The sequence below is a fragment of the Lemur catta genome, chromosome 9 (genome assembly GCF_020740605.2).
Source record: "Lemur catta isolate mLemCat1 chromosome 9, mLemCat1.pri, whole genome shotgun sequence".
In the NCBI taxonomy this organism is placed as follows: Eukaryota; Metazoa; Chordata; class Mammalia; order Primates; family Lemuridae; genus Lemur; species Lemur catta.
Window position 1 is genome coordinate 3,814,691 of NC_059136.1, and position 21,130 is coordinate 3,835,820.

General features: G+C 44.3%; 1 protein-coding gene across 1 annotated transcript in view; it reads right to left on the minus strand.

Annotated features, from left to right (window-relative positions):
* Positions 1-19,429, minus strand: part of SLC28A1 (solute carrier family 28 member 1) — a 98,693-nt gene extending 79,264 nt beyond the window's left edge. Inside the window, exon 1 of the mRNA XM_045561622.1 lies at positions 19,351-19,429. The gene's annotated coding sequence lies outside the window, so the exon portion shown is untranslated. The remainder of the gene's footprint in view (positions 1-19,350) is intronic.
* Positions 19,430-21,130: the final 1,701 nt, after the last annotated feature.

The following is a 21,130-nucleotide window of genomic DNA, read 5'->3' on the forward strand; positions in this document are numbered from 1 at the left end:
GTGCTCCCCCTGCTCCTCCTCTGAACCTCTGGGTGAAGGGTAGGGATCTCTTGGACCTCTCTGCATGTGGGGTTTGGTTATCTGAGAGCTAGAGAAATGAGGTCTGAAGACATGTTTTTCAGAAGAACAGATAAGGTGAGATAAAAATTCCAGAAAATGTCCTCATGAGGGAGAAAAACAAGGCACATTATTGGATCAACCTGGCTCTACAGCAGTTGAAAATGTAAGAACAGGAAGAGCTGGAGCAAAGCCCTCATTGCCACCATGTAGAAACCACTGACCCCAAGTCAACCAGGTGAGGAGCCAGGGCCCAGTTTAAGGGCCATGCTCGGAGGTCCTTCCAGGGCCTGGCTATGGGACAGGCATGCTGCTCCGATGAGCCAGTGCCTGCACAGTGGGAGAACAAGTTCAATTCATGACAGCCCTGACCAGAGACCACCTCCGGCCAGCCTACATTATTTTACTCCAGCAGGAACTGAGCACAGCTAGCAAAGCTTGCCCTATGAACAACTGAAGCTAAACCAAAACCGTGTGATTACCCGAGAGCTTCACCGTGGGATCTGAAGCTGTCCTGCGTTGTAGACACATTCTTGGCCTCTCAAGGCAAACACAGCTTTGGGCACTGAAAACAGGTTTTTTGGTTTACAACCAGAAAACCAGGGCAGTGCTGTTTATTTCTCCATTATCGGTACATTCAGCAGCACTGAAAGGATGATAACACAGCTTCTTCGCTGACACAATGGTCAGAAAACACCATTCTGTTTAATAAGCAAAGAGAAACAAGAAAAGTCTGTCACTTTTATGGTACGTCACAGATTAGAAGGATCTTCCCACACCTTCTCTCACATCCACATTTCACACGAGGAACTGTGGCTCACAGACAAGTTACATGGTTTGCCCAGCTCACATAGCTAAGCAAGTACCAAAGCCAAAGCCACATTTTAAACCCAAGTTTTCTGCTTCCGATTCCCCTGGCCTCTTTGACTATAGCACAGCAATGGTGTGTTCAGATTGCTGAACAGGTATTATAGAATCAAGGCACAAGGGAGACACATACGATTATTAGAGGCAAGCCTGTCCTCTAGTGAGTTTATCATCTAAAAAGGGAGCCCACATCTTACTCATCTTCACATTACCAGCAAATGTCCAGTGCAGTTCCTCGCCCACAGTAAGCACTAAATGTGTAGTGAATAAATAAGGCAACATTTTATTGCTCAGTAAAGAATGAGAGACATCCCTATCATGAAAATGTACCAAACTACAATTCTCTGTGTAGATGGATAACTGACAAGAGAATGCCTGTAATGGAGTTTAAGTGAGACAAAGACCACTAAAACACTTCCGAACTCACAGTCTACGAAACTAATCTCACTAAAGATTAATGTCTAATGGAAGCACTGATTTTTGTCAATATTGAAATGCGCATACGTTTGCTCATAAAGTCAACTATCACTTACCACCACAGAGGCATGCTGAGCCTTTTTTTTCTTTTTAAGACAATGTCTCCCTCTGTCACCTGGGCTAGAGTACAGTGGCGTCATCATAGCTCACAGCAACCTCAAAATCCTGGGCTTGAGCACTCCTCCTGCCTCAACCTCCTGAAGAGCTGGGACAATAGGCGTGTATCACCATGCCTGGCTAATTTTCTCTATTTTTTCTTTTTTGTAAAGATAGGGTCTCGTTCTTGCTCAGGGTATAGAACTGGCCCCAAGCAACCTCCCACCTCAGCCTCCCAAAGTGCTAGGATTACAGGTGTGATACTGTGCACAGCCATTTTGCGGCTCTTGATAACACTGCTGGCCTGCAGGGCCAGGTTGATGCCAGGCCTGCCCTCTTCATCCCAAGGCAAGGCTTTACTATCGTTCACTCCACATAGAAGTTTTGGCTTTTCAAGACCCTGTTTCTTAACTCTAGAATAACAAAAACCCATGGCATAGCGACTTGGGGAGAAAAAAGGAACATTCCCTGCTTTTATCTAAAAATGTTAGGACAGTTAAAGGAAGCTGATCAAATGTGCCATGAATGACTAAGTAAATACTTTAGGGTTCACTGCATGTCAACTCCAACTCCAAATGTACACTTATAAACTAAGAAGAGAAAACAGGTATCTGTACCTATCTTTAAAATGAAAACAGAGCCACTTAGCAATCATCAAGCAACTTCCCTAATGACATCCAAGCTTAGAAATTCCAGGTATTCAATTTCTTTACTGCTTATGATATAGTAAAACTGCTTGATGAGAGTGCATTTGGTAGTGGATTATCAGAACTTATTAACATTCGTGTCACTAAAGTTGCTATACCACCCCCCATTGCTAAATTTGACTGGATTAAAAAAATGAAAGAATATACAGTTATGTACTGCATTACGACATTTTGGTCAACAAAGGTCAATATATATGACGGTGGTACTTAAGATTATAATGGAGCTGAAAAATTCCTGTCACCTAGTGACATCGTAGCCATCATAACATCCTAGGGCAAGACATTACTCACGTGTTTGTGGTGATGCTGGTGTAAACAAACCTACTGTGCTGCCGGTCGTATAAAAGTATAGCACATACAATTGTGTTTCACATATAATACGTGAGAATGATAGTAAATGACTATGTTACTGGTTTATAAATTTACTATACTGTTTATCACTACAGTGTACTCCACTTATTAAAAAGTTCACTGTAAAACAGGCTCAGGCAGGTCCTTCAGGAACTATTCCAGAAGAAGGCATTGTTATCATAGGAGTTGTGTTTTAAGCTAAGTGCCATTCCAAAAGAGTCAAAAAGTTTAAAAAACTTAAAAGTTCATAAAGTAAAAAGTTACAGTAGGCTCAGGTTAATTTATCATTGAAGAAAGAAAACTCTTTTTATAAATTTAATATAGCCTAAGTGTCCAGTGTTTATAAAGTCGACAGTAGTGCACAGTAATGTCCTAGACCTTCACATTCACTGACTCACCCAAAGCAACTTCCAGTTTTGCAGGCTCCATTCATGGTAAGTGCCCAACACAAGTGTGCCATCTTTTATCTTTTACGGTGCATTTTTCCTGTACCGTTTCTATGTTTAGATACACAAATACTTATTCTGTTCCAACTGTATACAGTATTCAGTACAGTAACATGCTGTACAGGTTTGCACCCAGGAGTAACAGGGCACACCATACAGCCTCCGCGTGCAGCAGGCTATGAAATCCGGGTTTGTGTAAGTACACTATGATGTCGGCACAATGACAGAATCGCCTAACAATGCATTTCTCAGAACGTATCCCTGTCATTAAGCAACCCGTTACTAAAAAGAATATAAAATTAACATGTATGAATGAATACTTAACTATTATATATCTGGATGGATAAGGCCTCGAGCTTAAAAGCAAACCAAAGTTGTCAATGTAAGAGAAAAGGGATACAATTATAAAATCAAATATACTGAAATAAGAGACTGAATTATTAAATCTAAATTGAAAAGAAATATCAATACATAGTTCTCGGGGTTTTTGATGTGTATATTTTTCAGATTTATCCACTAAAATGGCCCTAAAACAATGTCAATCGTCAACTAATGAGTACCTGTCATACCCAAATTATACTTTCCAACACCATTTCCCCCTAAGAGGAATCAGGGCACCTTGGAGAAAAGGCCCATTCCTGAGCCTGTTACAACTAGTTGTGTTTTCAAAGATTAATAGGATCATGCTGAAAGCACATAAAAGTCAATATGAAGGAGCCCAACTAGCCAAAGTTGTCTTATAAAAAAAAAAAAGACTGTAATAGATCCATCCAAACACCCAATGAAAATCCCTATGTCCATAAATAAATTGAACAAAAGTGAAATCCAGAAAAAAATCCATCATGTTCTTTACCATCTGAGGCAGCAAACTCCTTACCTTTAAAATTGTTAACTAAAGGAAAAAATGTATTATTTATCCTGACTTTCCAGTAAGGAGTATATTTAATAGTAACCAATAACCCCAACTGATGAGGGAAACTTCTACTTTATAGAACACCAACTACTGCATGTAGAAATGTAACTGAATTAGAAAACATCCATCATTAACTCTAATCAGAACTATTATTTTATTTTATTTTTTTTTATTTATTTATTTTGAGACAGAGTCTCGCTCTTTTGCCCTGGCTAGAGTTCCATGGCGTCAGCCTTGCTCACAGCAACCTCAAACTCCTGGGCTCAAGTGATCCTCCTGCCTCAGCCTCCCGAGTACCTGGGACTACAGGCATGCGCCACCATGCCCGGATAATTTTTTCTATATATATTTTTTGCTGTCCATATAATTTCTTTCTATTTTTAGTAGAGACGGGGTCTCGCTCTTGCTCAGGCTGGTCTCGAACTCCTGAGCTCAAACGATCCACCTGCCTCGGCCTCCCAGAGTGCTAGGATTACAGATGTGAGCCACCGCGCCCAGCCAGAACTATTATTTTAGATAAGAATTATCAATTAATACTAAGAGAGTAAAAAGAAAAGATAAGCCTCATGTGAGTAGCCTACGGTGAAGTGAACATTTGTACAGTGCCAAATGCCACACACATCCCTTTCTGGTCATATGAGGGGGACCTAATCATCCAGCAGTGGAAGGATCAGACTGTCATCATCCTAACTCAACGGCCAATCTGAGCGTCTGTAATGGCCAATCAGATACTGCATGTCTTCTCAGGTGATTCTTGAATCACCAACGATGTATTCTAGCCAAACTCCTGAAGTTGAATCCACGGTAGACACAACTTCCAGTTATGGGAAATATGGCAGAAAGAGGGAATGCCAAATGACACAACAGGAAACAAGTTGGGGCACAACTTCTCAGGTCTCTTTAACAAGTCAGTGTCTTTAGAAGTGGGGCGTGAGGTGCTAGATTAAAAGAAATGTAAGAGTCATAAGCAGATGCAATGGAGGGGACATTTCTGGAATCAGGGGTTTTGGGTATAGTATGATATGGATATTAGCTAAGATTTCTAAAACTACTGAAATAGAAATGTGCAGATTATTGGCTGAAAAAAGGACACTGCAAAGCAATATGGACTTACAGTGGTTCCCCAAAAAATTAAAAACGGTGTTAGCACACGATTCAACAATTCCACTCTAGGTACATACTCAAAAGAACTGAAAGCAGGCACTTGAGAACATACATGCTCCCGTTCACAGCCGCATTATTCATAATACTGAAAGCAACCCATGTGTCCATCAATGGATAAATAGATGAACAAAATGTGGTATAGAAATAGAATGCGATATTATTCAGCTTTAAAAAGGAAAGGAATTCTGACACATGCTACATCACAGATGAGCCTTGAGGACATTGTGCTAAATGAAATAAGCCAGTCACAAGAGGATAAATACAGTGATACCTCAAATAACTAAAAGTAGATCTACCATTTGATCCAGCAATCCCATTACTGAGCATCTACCCAAAGGGAAAAAAGACATTCTATAAAAAAGACATCTGAACTTCAATGTTTATAGCAGCACAATTCACAGTTGCAAAGATGTGGAAACAACCCAAGTGCCCATCAATCCATGAGCAAATTAATAAAATGTGGCATATGTATACCATGGAGTACTACTCAGCCATAAAAAAATGATGACCTACCTACTGTATTACCCTGGATTGAGCTGGAGCCCATTCTTCTAAGTGAAGTTATCAGAAGAATGAAAAAACAAACACATGTACTCACCATTAAAATGGTACTAACTAATCAACACTACGGTGCACATATAGAAAGTAACATTCATAGGGCGTCGGGCAGGTGGGCGGGAAGAGGGGCTGGGTAAATCCACACCTAACAGATGCACTGTGTGCTGTATGGAGGATGGGCACACTTGCTGGGAGGTGCAAAGGCAATTTATGTAATCAAAGCGTTTGTACCAACCTAATACTCTGAATCTAAAAAAAAGAAGACAAATACAGTGTAGGATTCCACTTATACGACACACCTAGATAATCAAATTCTTACAGACAGAAAGGAGAACAGTGGTTGCCAGGGGCAGGGAGGAGGAGATGAGGAGTTATTGTTTAATGGGTACAGAGTTTCAGCTTTGGAAGATGAAAATGTTCTGGAGATAGACGGTGGTGATGGTTGCACAATATGAATGTACTTAATGCAGCTGAACTGTACACTTTTAAATTATTAAAACTGGTGGACACGGTGGCTCACATCTGTAATCCCAGTGCTTCAGGAGGCCAAGGCAGAAGGATCGCTTGAAGCCAGGAGTTCAAGACCAGCCTGGGCTACAAAGAAAGACCCCATCTCTACCAAAAATTTAAAAATCAGCTGGGTGTGGTGGCACATGCCTGTAGTCCTAGCTACTCAGTAGGCTCAGGCAGGAGGATCACTTGAGCACAGAAGCTGGAGGATGCAGTGAGCTATGATTGCACCAGTACACTCCAGGCTAGGTGAGAAAACAAGAACCTACCTCTCAAAAAAAAAAAAAATTAAAATCATAAATTTTATGTTATGCATATTTTACAATTTTTAAAAAACAGTATGTCCTATATGATCTAATTTCAGTGAAAATGTGCATGAATACACATGTATGTGCACAGAGAAAAAATCTGGAAACATATAACATGTTGCATTCAATGATCTCAAGGGGATAAAAACTGTATTTCAGAATTTGCAAATCTTCTACATGGCATATATGCTGCTTCTGAAATAAAAGATATTTTATAAATCAAATGAAAAAACAAAATTATGACTGCTAGATTTAATTGGATAAAAATATAAAGTATATACAATTTTTTAAATAATATAGCCAATAAAAACAAAAAGCTCATTAAAGAAAATGGATTTGCAATACACACAAGAGATCAAAACTTAATTTCCAAACATATTAGAAAGTCCTTATAAATTTTTTAACTCTAAAACCCAAATAGAGAAATAGGCAACACACATCAACAACTCAGAGAAGAGAACGTTCAAGTGTCCAAAACATGTTTGAGGGGAAAAAGATAATAAACAATTAGTGAAATAAATTCAAGCTAAAATACCACCTCTCACGGTCAGATTGTCAAAGGGGCCACAAGCACTCTCACACATGCTCCTATGAGATTAAAATTTGACCTCATCTTGGGTGGGTGCAGGGATAATTTAACAATATGATGAGCTTTTAAAAGTTAATAGTCACTCTTCCATACAGGATTTCAAAAAAAGAAAAAAGGTTAACAGTCAACAATACTATCAACTACAGACACATAAAATGTGGATCAATCTCAAAAATGTAATACTGAGTGGCAGAAGTCTTACATAAAACATTATATACTATAAACTCCATTATATTAAGTTCTAGAACATGCAAACCTAATCTAGGGTGGGAAAAAATCAGAAAGGTGGCTGCAGGAATGCCAGGGAGAAACTGCCTGGTAAGGAGCATGATGGAACTTTCTGGTGTGATAATGTTCTATACCTTGACAGAAGTTTGGATTACACAGATATATGTATGCATTTGTCAAAACTCAGCAAATGTACACTAAATGTTTGTGCATTTCACTGTATATAAATTTTACCTCAAAAGAGAAAAACTCTAAACAAATATTGAACTCTAATTAATGATATGCATGCTGAAAATATTTAAGGGGAACCACAGTGATATCTGCAATTACTTCAAAATGGTTTTTTTAAATTTTTTTTAGTATTTTATTTATTTATTATTTTTAATGTTTCTGCCGATACAGGGACAATTACTTCAAAATGTAGCAAACAAAAAGAAGATGGTAGACAGAGGATGCACAGATGGATACATGTGATAAGGCAAGTGTAATAAAATGCTAACGTAAAACACAGGCATGGGGTACACAAGGGTACACTGTGAAATTCCTTCAAGATTGCTGTATGTTTGAGATTTTTCAAAATAAAATGTTAAAAACAGTGAACAGCCATGAGGTAGCCTTCTGGAATGCTGAAACCAGTCTCTCTTGATTTCAGTGGCAGTTACATGGGGACATACATAAGTAAAATTCATCAAGCTGTACCCCTAGGGATTCTGTACACTTTGCTGACTGCAGAAGTCAATAAAAAAGTGTTTTAAATAAAGAGCAATCAGAATAGGACTTGAATGTGAGTATAATTAACACCTTCAAGGAGATAAGGGAGTATGCTGCAACCACAGAACATGAAGAAGCAGTTATGGAAAGAGAACCATAAATCTTGAACACAAAGAAACTGTCCAATTTAAAAGCTCACTGGGCTAAAGAGCCAAGTAGACCTTGAGGACTGAATTCATGAGTTAAAAGACTGAGCTAAAAAATCCTCCCAGAAGTGAGTGCAGAGAGGGGAAGTAAAAGAAAAGTGAAGAGACATAAAGGTCAGGTCTAAATGCTGTCTTTTGGCGGGAGCGCAGAAGAAAAGCAGGAGAAAACACAAGGGAATAACATTTGAAGAAATATAGCTAAATGTTTCCTAAAACTAAAGAACAAAACTGTTTAAAAAATAATTGTTAATTACACTTACTTAAGGCAATCTACCAGGATGGAAGGAAACACACCACCATTTTATAAGAAGTTGTCTCCTGCTTGTGCAATTTCAGTGACTGTGTAATTTCGGCAATCCTTGTTCTTTTCTGTACTTTTCAAGTTTTCTATAATGAATATGATGTTTACAATCAGGAAGAGTAAAGGCTGACTTCTATCAAATGAACCCAGAACCAAACGATGAGAAAGCCTTTTTAAAAAACTCCCTTTCTCTCCTCTGACTTCTACTCTATGCTGTGACAGCGAACATATTTCTGTAAGTGGCCGCCACAAACTTGGACAAGTTGTTCATTCTCTGAATGTCTGCTTCTTTATGTCTTAAACAGGAAAAATAAAATCCCTCCTTTCTACCTCACAGGGCTTTGGGGAACATCAAATAAGATGATGCATAAAAATGGTATTTGGCAAACCATCAAGGCACTGTACAAACTGTGGCATGTTATCACAGTCCTAAGCTGGCACAGCCCGACCTCTGACTCACCCTCCACTCACCCCACCAATTTCCCAATCCCGTCTGTCCCCAGCCTGTCAGTTTTTCCTTCGCTCATTCCCTCCTTTCCCAAACCACAGCACTAAATTACTTATACCTTGAGCTTCAATTCAGTGCCAGCAAAATTAAAAAAAAAAAAAGACAAGAAAAAACAAAGAAAGAAAGAGGATAAGTTAGTTAGACCTGGTCACACCTCCTGCCTGAACCACTGCAACAGGCTCTGGATAGTGCCCACCTCTCGCTGCCCCTCATCCCACTCACTGCAATTTCTGCCTGTAACCTAATCTTCATAAAATATGAAAGCGAAAAGCCTTTGGACGTTCTCTGAGGTTACAGCATGAACTTCAAATATCCTCAACCTGGCTTTCAGGCCTTTTCACCTATCCTTCCTCACCCTCCTCACAGTCTGAACAAACCCTCCCACCCTTTCCCTTAGCCTGGGATAACTTCTCCAGAACCTCCCAGTCTCCTTAGCCCTTGTCCAACCCTTCCCTCCCTTCCTCTCTCTGGGCCTATGACCAATCCAGACCAAGCTCCTGCCCCTCCCACTACCCTCAAGGCACCACCATCACTTCCAGGTCAGAGACAACTCAAACCTTTCCAGAAAGGACTAATTGTTCCTTCAGGGCAGGGCCTGGCATATTCCTCCAGTATCCTATATATTAAGCGCTCAAGTTAGCCTGTTAACCATTTTAAGTCCTTAAAATAAACTTGCTTTCCCTAACAGAATTTTATAATAATTATTTCTTTGGTTTTCTTTACAGCTTTAACATCTATGTTTATGTGTGTATTATGTATATTCCTATATACTGTTTACTTAATCTTTTCATTTAATCTTCTTCTTAAATCTGTTTATTTAATCTTTAAATAAAAAGAATCATACTTTATAAATTCTTCTCTAACGTTTTCCTTCTCTCAACATGAAGTTTTGGAGATCCATCTAGGTCGATACCTAGAGCTAGAATTCATTCATTTTCACAGGTGTATAGTATTCCTTTCTTAGAACACATCACAGCTTGGTCATCCATTATGGTGTTAATGGACATTTGGGTTTTATAGGAAACTTTGCAATTAAAATCAATGCTGTTCTCAACATTCTAGTACATGTTTCCAGTATAGATGTGCAACAGTTTCTAGGAGTGAAATCGCTAGGTCACAGGGCAACATGTTCAACTCTACTTGGTAATGACAATGGTTCCCTGCCCACCCAGTGGAATTAATCCCTGGTGGAATTAATTTACCCTTCCACCTAGTGTTGAGGAATTCCTCCAAATACTGTCAGCCTTTTAAATGTTTGCCAATTTGGTGGGTATAAAATGTTATTTCCTTGTGCCTTTAATTGGCATTTCCCCAAGGAGGCTGAACATCTTTTGGTAGAGTTATTAGCCATTTGGTTTCCTCTTCAGCGACATGCCTGCCCAAATCTTTGCCTATTTTGCAACTGGGCTGTCATTTTTTTATTGACTTGTGGCCGTTCTATATATATTCCAAATACTAATCCTTCATTGGGATTATGCGTTGCAAATATCTTTTTCCAGTGCGTGGCTTTCCTTTTCATTCTCTTTTGATGAGAAGGTCTTTATTTTATCATAGTTAAATTTATCACTTCTTTACTTTCTAGTAAAGTACTTTATACCTTGTGTAACCTGTTTATTCAATCCTTCCCTACCCAGAGGTCTTGATATTTATATTTCCTTTCAATAAAAAAAGTATTAAAATAAACTTCAAAAAACTTATACAGTAAATCATCAATAAGAACATGAAAAAGTACTCAAAGTCATTAACCATCAAGGAAATGCAAATCTGGTGCTAGCCACCACAATGGCGAACATGAAAATACTGACACCTGCCTTGGGAAAAGTCTCCTCAGACCTAGCTTTCCACCAAACTCCACAGCAATCAACACAGAACAGGCCTTCTGTGACCAAATCTGGGGTTTTTCCCCACACACCAAGCAGTGGACACTTAGCTGGAAGTCCTCTAACTCAGCAGTCCCCAACCTTTTTGGCACCAGGGACCGGTTTCACGGAAAACAATTTTTCCACGGATGGGGGTGGGGAGGCAGAACTCAGGCAGTGATGCGAGTAATGCGGAAGGACTATAAATACAGACGACACAGATGAGTGGCTCAGCTGCCACTCACCTCCTGCTGTGAGGCCAGTTCCTAAGCTTCATGGCAGTGATGGGCAGCTGCCTTCCTAACAGGCCGCTTCCTAACAGGCCATGGTCTGGTACTGGGCCCAGGGTTGGGGACCACAGTTCTAATTCAACTCTGACACTATCTACGCTGACATAGTGTCAGATCACACGGGGGAGGGCTCAGTTCCAAAGATGTGTCACCCCACCCCACCGCCATTCGCCCCCTGACACCAGGTGCGAGTCCAGGTCTCTGGAGCTTCTGACCCACCAGCTTCAAGTTGGGTTTGCCATGACCCCCTCCCTCTCTGGGTTCCATTAATTTGCTGGAGCAGTTCACAGAACTGAGGGAAACAGTTACATTTACCAATTTAGTAATACAGGTATCACAAAGGATACAGATGAAAAGATGCGCAGGGCAAGGTATGAGGGAAGGGGTGCAGAGCTTCTATGCCCTCCCTGGGCATACCACCCCCTCCAGAAACCTTCTGGTGTTCAGCTACCCACCCAGTCCTCTTGGGTTTCTATGGAGGCTTCACTGCATAGGCACGATTGACAACTGTGCAGAAATGTGATCCGACAAAAAGCACACGATCTAAACCCAGCAAGGCCTGTCCAGATTCTTCCTGGCCTCTCTGCGTAGCATTCCTTCCTCCAGGGTATGGGGCAGGACCCTCTCTGGAATGAGAGTCTTCTGACCCACAATCAGATTAGAATCCTGTCTTGAGCAGGTGAAAGGAGGACAGGAGAAGGTTAGAGAGAAGGACACTGTTTCCTGAGGCCTAAAGCACCTAACATTATGACAAGGACTCTGGGAGTTATGAAACTCCACAGGAACTGTGGACGAAAATCAATATAGATATCATAACACCACAGTACCGAACGATGGCCAGGATGTGGGGCAAGCCAACTTTTATTGTATTAATACATTGTTGGCATGAGTGTATTACTGTATAACCATTTTGAGAAATGGTCAAGCAGTTTCTTAAAAAACTAAACATATACCTATCCTATGACCCAGTAATTCCACTTCTTTGTATTTACCCAAGAGAAATGAAATCCTATGTCTACAAAACAATTCATCCTAGGATATTCAAAGTAGCTTAAGTCAAATAGCAAAAAGTTAGAAATGGCTTTAGTATCCATCAGCAAGAGAATGGGTAAGTTAACTGTGATTTATTCATATAATAGGATACTACTTAGCAAGACAAAAGAACAAACTACGGACTTACACAGAGTCCAAAAACACAAAGAGATCTGTGTTAAAAAATAAGCAGGTCTGCCTTTGAGGAAGGTGATTGCAAGAAAACGATCAATCCTTACATGAGCTAGTGCCCTGGAGTTTACAAAACACTTTCACACAGATTACTTTAAGTGATCTTCACCAAACCCCAGGTAATCTAGCCTCATTTTACACTTGAGAAAACTCAGGACTAGGACTTGCCAAACACACAGCCAACGCCTGATGGAGCTGGATCTAAAAGGCGTGTCTCCCACCTGAGTGCAAACCAGACCCAACCCTGCTAAGCTCCCGAGATCAGACGAGGTTGGGCACATTCAAAGTGGTATGGCTGTAGATGGCCTAGTTGTTGGGTTTTTTGTTTGTTGTTTTTATCTTTCGTTTTGTTTTTTGAGACAGAGGCTCGCTCTGTCACCTGCTAGAGTCCAGTGGCAGCATTGTAGCTCACTGTAACCTCAAACTCCTGGGCACAAGTGATTCTCCTGCCTCAGCCTCTGAGTAGCTGGGACTACAGGTGTAAACGAGTACACTGAGCTAATTTTTTTCTTTCCTTTTTCTTTTTTCCTCTTTTGTAGAGTAGGGGGGTTCTCGCTCTTGCTTAGGCTGGCCTCAAACTCCTGGGCTCAAGCAATCCTTCCCCATCGGCTTCCCACAGTGCTAGGATTACAGGCGTGAGCCACTGCACCTAAAAGACACGTCTTCTGGCCCCTCCTGTATTCTTTCAACAACACCTCCCTGGGGAACTGCCATCAACTCCAAACATTTGAAGACAACATGGGAACTGCCAATGTGTCACCAGCCCTTTGGGCCATCCCACTGGCAGAGAGAGAGGAGCTGAAGCACCTGCTGTGCTAATAGGGCATGAAAGGGAAACACACACAGGAAAAGAGGATGAATTCAACAGATCCAAGGTGTATTTCCAACCCGTACAGAACAAAAGCACTGGCAAGCCCTCATCCTCGAGTTCTTTGAGGTCATCCTCAAAGTTTGGGGGAATCTGCAACATCCTTCCTGTCTGTGTGGACAGGCAAACCACATATGACGCCTGTAGCTCAGAAACTGTAATACAAAACTTGTCAAAACAGCTCTCTGACATGATATTCTACCACTCCTGCTACCACAGCAGAACAAAAGTAGAACAGAAGGAAGGGGCCCAGGAACATTGCTCAACCCTAACTTGACCAAAATTAGCTTTACTAATTACTCCACAGATTAATCACTGGCTTAAGGGTATTTGAGCTTTTTGTTAAAACACATACAACACACCCCAACAATTTTGTTAAATTTAAACAAGGTGAGATAGACCCAAGAAACATGAATAAAAGCCCTTTCAGCCTTAGAGACTGGTTTATGTATCCCGAAGTTTACTGAGTGTGCCAAGCACTTTGAGAACTGTAATGAAACTAGGAAACACTCCTTGCCCTCAAGCAGCCTATAATCCAGCAGAAAGCTCAAGATACAAATCCTAGGCCCACAAGGGTCACAGGGGACTGTCCTAAGAGCAGAGAAAAGAGCCCAAGTTCAACGAGAGGCTCAAGAAAGCATTCAAGGTGGACGCCTTTTTTGGCCTCCACCCATCTGCACCCAGATGCTCAAAATAAATTAAAAAAAAAAAAGCACACATTCAACTGGAGCTTGAATAACTCCAGGAGGAGTGGTACATGCAGAACTCAGGTGGGGGAGCTCTAGGCAAAGGTCAATGGAAAGAGCTAGCTCCTAGGGAGCTCCTGGCTAAGGAAGGCTGCCTATAGCCTGAGCAGGAGGAAGGGGAAGGGAAAGAGACTCCCAGGGGATACCCTGCCAACTCATTTCAGACAGCAAACAGGACAGCTGGAGGTGTCACAACCTGCCTGACTTCAGGAGTCAACTGGGATAGAGCTGAAGATGGCTGCAATTTCCACAAACACAGGAACCTAAGGTAGGGCTGTAACCAACTTCCTCGGGAAGACAAAATCCAGATAATGCAGATTCAGGATACCTGCTTAAATAAAACCAGGTGACTTCAGACATCCACAGCTTAGCAGAAGGCCAGAGAATGGGAAATGTAACAGACATAGGTAGTTAACAGAGAACCCCCACCCAGGGGCTGAGAGTCAGGACCAAGGGTTTGAATCTCAGCTTAATTATCTGACCTTGGGTGAGTTTCTCACCTCGGGTGCCTTATCTGCAAAAGAGAAATGATAATGTCCACCTCACAGGGTTACAAGGATTAAATGAGATATGATCTGTCAGGCATCCAGTGCAATGCTTGTGACATAAGGGCATTCAAGAAATGGTGTGTGTTACTAACATGAACAGTCTGCTCTCTAAGAACTGGAGAGCCTGTCACCTCCTACAGCCTCACCGAACTGTTAGAAACCAGGATAAAGCCTCTGACCGTGGGCAAGACTGAGGGCTTACTCATGTCCTCAGTAATGTCTCCCTCTATCCTTTCATTGTTTTCTTTTGTTGTAATTTCTAAAAATATTCTGTCCTTTAAGGCAGTTTAGGTTATTCTGAGCTGTCTGCTTCACATCATGAACTCTCCCTATTAAAGAACACAATCCAAATGGGCAAGCCAAGGAAAACCAGTGTCAAAAGCCACTTGACAGGAAACATTTGTGCCGGAAGGGACCACAGGCCCCATCACATCACAACCCTGGCTTCAGCAAGGAGAGGGTCAAGCTGGCTGGGGCAAGTCTGAGCTGACGGAATTGGGACATAATGTCTATCTTAAGACTCACACTTAAAAGTTATGGTGGCAATGATAGCAAGTACTAAAAAAAATGATACAAATGCAAAGTATTTTTTATATATAATACGAATTCAAGAAAATGTAAGAAAAAATACCTTTATAGCTCGGCCTAGCAAGACAAGAAGATTCTATGCACCGAAAGGCATAAGAACACAATGATCAGGGAACTGACCACCCCTGAGCTAACAGAGGTAAATTACAGTCGCTTATGACAGGAGCAGAAAGTTCGGTCTCATTTTCTCAACTGCACTTTCAGAGGGAAACCTTCAGTAATTTCATATAAACTAGCAAGGGTCAACGACCCCTAGTGGAGGGGGAAAAAATTCAGTCAGATCACAGACAAAGGGAAAACTGTTTTAGTTTACGAGAATATGAAATCTTGATCAATCCATTTGGTAAATTAAGAACAGGCAAGAAATTTTATTCCATAGCTAAGAAACACTAAGAAACCACTAAACCTTGGTTGACTGCGACACCCCGTTTGGCCAGTTGTGTGCAGGAAGGTGCTAGAAGGAAAGAGCAAGGAGGAAGACGGGAAGAGGGCAGGAAGGTGGTAAAGAACAAAGCAAAGCAAATGGAAGGAATGAATGACACCGGCAAAGCCAATAGAGACTGACAAATCGGAGAGTTTCTGAGAGGATCTTACGGAGCGGGGGAGGCAGTAACACCTGGTTAGAGGTTAGTGTGTGGCAGCACTATTACCTGTCACCTGCTCTGTCCTACCCACCCAGCTTCACTAATCCTTAATTCTTCCCAGGGAAATTCACTCAGATCACCAGAGTGAAAATATATTATTACCGCGTACAGTGCTCTGAAAAGCAATAAGCAGAGACTTCCACAAAACCAAGTCCACTCTTAACAGCCTCTAATCTAGTTAAAACTTGTTTCTTCTCCTACTTTACAAAATCTGGGTGGATTTTCCACTTCTACAGCCTGGTTCATGCAATTCTCAAATGCAGCCAATGTTTATGGAAGGCCTTCTGTGCACCAGGCCTGGGGGATACAGCAGTGAACAAAACAGAGGCCACGGCCACCTCACAGAGCTGATCAGCCAGAGGGCTGTATCAATCATTAGTGTGAAATGGGCTTTTGCCGAACACCAGGGAGGGTGAGCACAGGGTCCCCCTTACCACCACCTGAAAATCTCTCAAGACAACTCTAGTCCTAGCTAAGGAAAGGGGAAGCGGGGTAAAAAGACGAACAAGAAAATACTGAAATGTTACAGTTAAAACTCACACTGATTAAAAATAAACAAAACCGTAAGTGTTCAAACTGAACACAGCATTCATTATCTGTAACCACACAGACTGTAACTCCTGAATTGAACAAACAGCCAGAGAGTATTTTTACTAATACTTAAATCAGTTCATACAGACAACCCAGCCTAAGGCACTACAAGATTCTAAAGTACCTCTGGAATAATTAAGAAGCAAATTACATTTTGTTTTTACTGTTAAGTATATTTCTTCTACTTTGAATATTGGTAGCTCACATAAGGAATCAGATCTCGACATGTGGCCTGCCTCAAGGAAAAGGGTTCATAATCAAAAAGTTTAGGAAATGCAGAACACTCCAAACAGCAATTACAGATTCACAAAGCATTTTAAGAAATTTAAGTTCTCTGACAAGTCCTGGATGAAACTAGCTGAAGCCAGTATAGGTTATCTAGTATCCCTTATCCCAAATGCTCAGGACCAGAAGGGTTTCGGATTTCAGAATTTGTTTTTTACTTTGGAATATTTGTGTTATACTTCACCAGGTCAGCATCCCTAATGTGAAAATCCAGAATCTGAAATGCACCCGTGAGCATTTCCTTTGAGCATCATGTCAGCGCTCAAACAAGTTTCAGAGTGTGGAACATTTTGGATTTCCAATTTTCAGATTAGGAATTTTCAACCTGTATTTCCCAAACTTACTTGACCATGGAACTCTTTGTTCAGGTAATACTGATTAACAATCCACAAATTGCTCCATGGAACACACGTGGGACACACTGCAGTGTAGGGCACACACGGCTTAATTTCAAAATGCAATTAATTATCAGTCTCCCAACCACTCTGATGAACTGATATTTATTATATGCTGCAGGACACTAAAAACTTCCTCCAGTGAATTTCTTATTCAAATTCAAAGATATATGGACTTGCTGCATTTTAAGAGCTTTTTTAATGAACTACAATTGGATCCTGAAAGGTTCATATAAGCTAAAATTACTTTTATAATAACTTGCTTTTGATAAACTCCTGGAAGTTTATCTTCTCTAAACACGAATTTCTAGAGCATATTTAATATCTTATAAGATTCATTCCTTTAAACAAAAAATAATGAACTAAAAAAATGCTGATATTTACCTCTGCTCTATTCTCTGCTACACCTAAATATAAATATCTGTAGCTGAGACGTGGAATCAATACGTACAGTTCATGAATAACAAGTATTATTTCAGCTGTTATAATTTATAATTTGACTCCTGCTCTGAAAATACTAATATTATCTTAAAGCCTCTATTGGAGGCTTTATGACATCCAATTACAATGACTGAAAATGTCTCAGCATTCAGTTCACACAAAAAATGAACATTTAGTTAGCATGCCACTGCACTGGCACCGTAAGTATGAATCCATTTTGGGGGCCCCAACACAAGGCAATGGTCGTCTGCCACTGTGGCGGAATACGTGACGCAGGGACTCTTAGCAGTAGGCACTGTGGGCAGCAGGAGAGCAAGGTGCTGCACTGGGAGGCTCACAAGACACCCAGGTGAACTTCAGGACGCCTAGCCCACTGCAAAAAGGCCTGTAAGACACACACGGGCCTCTTACTAAAAGGGCTACTTTGATAATCTAAAACTATAATACTACTTAATGCAAATAAACCAATGTTAGATTTGAGTCAAACACTTGAAAGCTTGAAAGTTGCCCCATTCAACTTTGCCTACATAATGCTTTTGTTTTTTCCTAAGCTAGGTAGGTAGGCTTAATGCATGAGTTTTACACAGATACTAAGAGCAGCCTGGGTTAAGAGCCTACACCGCCACTTTCTTCAAAGATTCTATAGGAGACGGAATTCAACTTGTGACAATTAGAACGAAGCTGAGTTTTCACTTAGGGTATGAGAGGAGTGGGGAAATCACTTCAACTCTGTCTTGCAACACTGAAAAAGACTTTTCCCTTGCATGTGGAAAATGTATCATGATGACTGCTAGAACCTTCAAACAGGAAGTAGATCAAGCTATATCCCTCAAACTTCCCAGGTGTAGCAGTCCTTGGAAAGCAACAAACATCAAGAAAATTTGGCAAATTAAGTCTTTTGAAAATTGATGGTGAGAGGGATGATATTCAACAATCTGCAGCCACACACACTGGGTGTTTTACTTTTTACCAGTTTAATAAAACATAAACCTACGCATGAGTTCGAGCTTTAAACTTTAGAATCGGAGAACTGGAAAGCTGCTGTGTGCCTTAACACACCAATTTTGCCTTTTTCGCTTTCTTTTAGAAAACCTTAACAAAGACCGAGCCAGACACTTTGACAAAACATAAGCCAAGGCAATAAGCCCTGGAGAACAAGCGCAATTAAAAAAAGTGAGAGTAACAGTTACAAAATGTCCCAGTAAGACTGCTTAATAAAAGGCTTCTTTCTGCTGAACGCTTCAAACATCGCCTTCGGAGACTGTTCTGTAATCACAGCCGCTTTAAATACGGAACGTACGCTAATAACCGTGAACCTCCACTACACCTGCAACACAGCAAAGCTGATGTTCCACATTCCATCTCTACAGCCCCAAAGAACACGGAAAACTGCAACCGTATGTGCAAAGCTGACAGGGCGAACAGTGGCGGGGTGACCCAGGCTCTCGGGGCCAGCTGTCCTTCCCTTTCTCCCAGGGCACCGCAGGAACAAAGTGCACACTGATTTCACATTTCAGCGAGCGCCAGGAGACCCTGGGGGTTCCTCTGCACCGCTGGCTCTTTGACAGGGAACTGACCCAAGCGCCACCTCAGGCTCACAGCAGCCCTGCTGCTTGGGGCGAATCATGTGTCCCAGGAACCGACCCCGGGCTCGGCCACCGTCCTAGCCGCGAGCCTGCCACCCAGCGTCCCCGGGACGGCGTCCTCCTCCTCCGCACGCTGCCCGGCCAGAAGGGCGGCGGGCGTCCGTGGAAGCCACCCAAAGGGGGCGAGAGGGCACCGCGGCCAGGCCGGGAGCCCCGCCTGGCCCCCGCGGGAAAGCTGCCCGCGCTTCGCCGCGGACGAGGGGCCGCAGCCCGCCCGGCGCCCCTTACCTTCTTCCCGCTGCCGTCGCGAGGCTCGGACTCCGCGAGGCTGGCGGCGCCGGCCGGGCGCAGGGCGGTCATCTTCTGGCCCTGTGTGAGGGACGGCCGGCCGGACGACGGCGGCGGCGGCGCCGCGGGCCCCGGGGCGACCGCGGCCTCCTCGCCGCCTTGGTACACCGCCCGGCCCTCGGAAATGTGGGTGCTCGGGGCGCAACCCATGCCGGCGGCGGCGCCGCGGACACGCTGGCGGGCAGCCGCGATCCGGTCAGCAAACGGCCAGCCCGGCGCCTCGGGGCCGCCGCGGGCGCCCTGTCAGCGCCGCCTGGCGGGCGGCGCTGCGAGCCCGGGTCTGGCGTCAGGAGCGCGGCCACTCGGTCACCGCGCTGCGGGCGCGGAGCTGAGGAGGGGGCGCTGGGGCGGGCGGCGCCCCGCGGCCGCCCCTCCAAACGTGCCCTTCCTGAGGAGGGAGCCGCGGACGCCTCCCTCTCTTCGCCGCGCTCGCCGCGGCCGCGCCGCGCTTCCGGGCACCGGCGGGGCCGAGACTTGCGCTCCACTCACCGGAGCCGGGGAGTCCGCGCCGCGCGAGCGACCCCCAGGGGAGGGAGCTCCCGGCCCCGCCCCGCCCCGGTCCCGACTCCACCTCACGGTGGACACCCACGCGGCCCCGCCTACTGGGCCGCCGCCCTCGAGGAAGCGGCCCGGGCAGAGCCCGGTGGGGACGACGCTAGCGTGGACGCTCCCGCCGTCCGGGCCCGGAGGCGCAGGGCACTGAGCAGCCGTCGGGGCGGCCAGGCCGTGTCCGCTGGAGCAGGGAGGGGAGCTCCTGCGCTGCCCTGGCTGGGGCCACACCACTGAGCAGCACGGAAGCGGCTACTGAATACAGCGGGCCGCGGGCGTGCGGCTCCCTCTCAGCGGCAGGGCCCGGGTCCTGCCTGGCACTGGCCGCGCTCAACCCCCCGCGGTGACCTCTGGGGAGCGCAGGCCTCACTGCAAAACAGGGGGCGCCCCCGCGACTGAGCATGCGTGGCCGCCGCCAAGGGCGCTTCGCCAGGTCGCCCAGAGAAGTAAAGGGACTTGCCCAGGGACACACAGCCTCCTCTGGCGCGGGGCCGCCAGACCTCAGGGATTGAACCCAGGCTCTGTAACTTAGCAGCTCCGTGACCTCGCTCTGGTCACTGTGTCTGAGCCTGGGAGCTGTCACCTATACAAGGCGGCTGCAAGGACCGCCCTGCGGGTGTCAGCGAGGGCCGGGTGCTCTGGTCCCGGGCGGGGGTGCGGCGTCTTTGCGGGGAGCCAAGCCTTGGGCTCCCAGGCCTCTGGGCGGCTGCGGAGTTAGGCTTCCTGTCAGGCTTGGGGACACCTGCCCTCCGCGTTCCAGACCCCAGAGGCACCTTACTGGCAGGAGCAGGACCGGGGGAGGGCGCTGGAGCCTGGGAGCACCCTTGGACAAGGTGGACTCAAACACCACCACCAGCTTGCTGTGTGACCTCAGGCCAGTCACTTAAGGTCTCTGTGGCTGGGGCTCCTCCCCTTCAGCTGGAGGGCTGATGACCCCGGAACAGGCCACCTGGGACCCCTGCCAGCCCTCCTGCCCTCCCTGGGATTCCTGTCTGCGGGACCCTGGCGCTGGCGCGGCCTGCCCCTTCCCTTCCTCTGCTGCGGTCCACACCTTTCCCAGCGAGGCCAGGAGCAACCCCGAGAGGCCTTGGCTCCCTGTCCAGTCCTGGCTACTGTGAAGACCCTGAGGCGTGCCCCAGGCTGGAGTCCCTGCTTAGCGCTGGGACAGGCT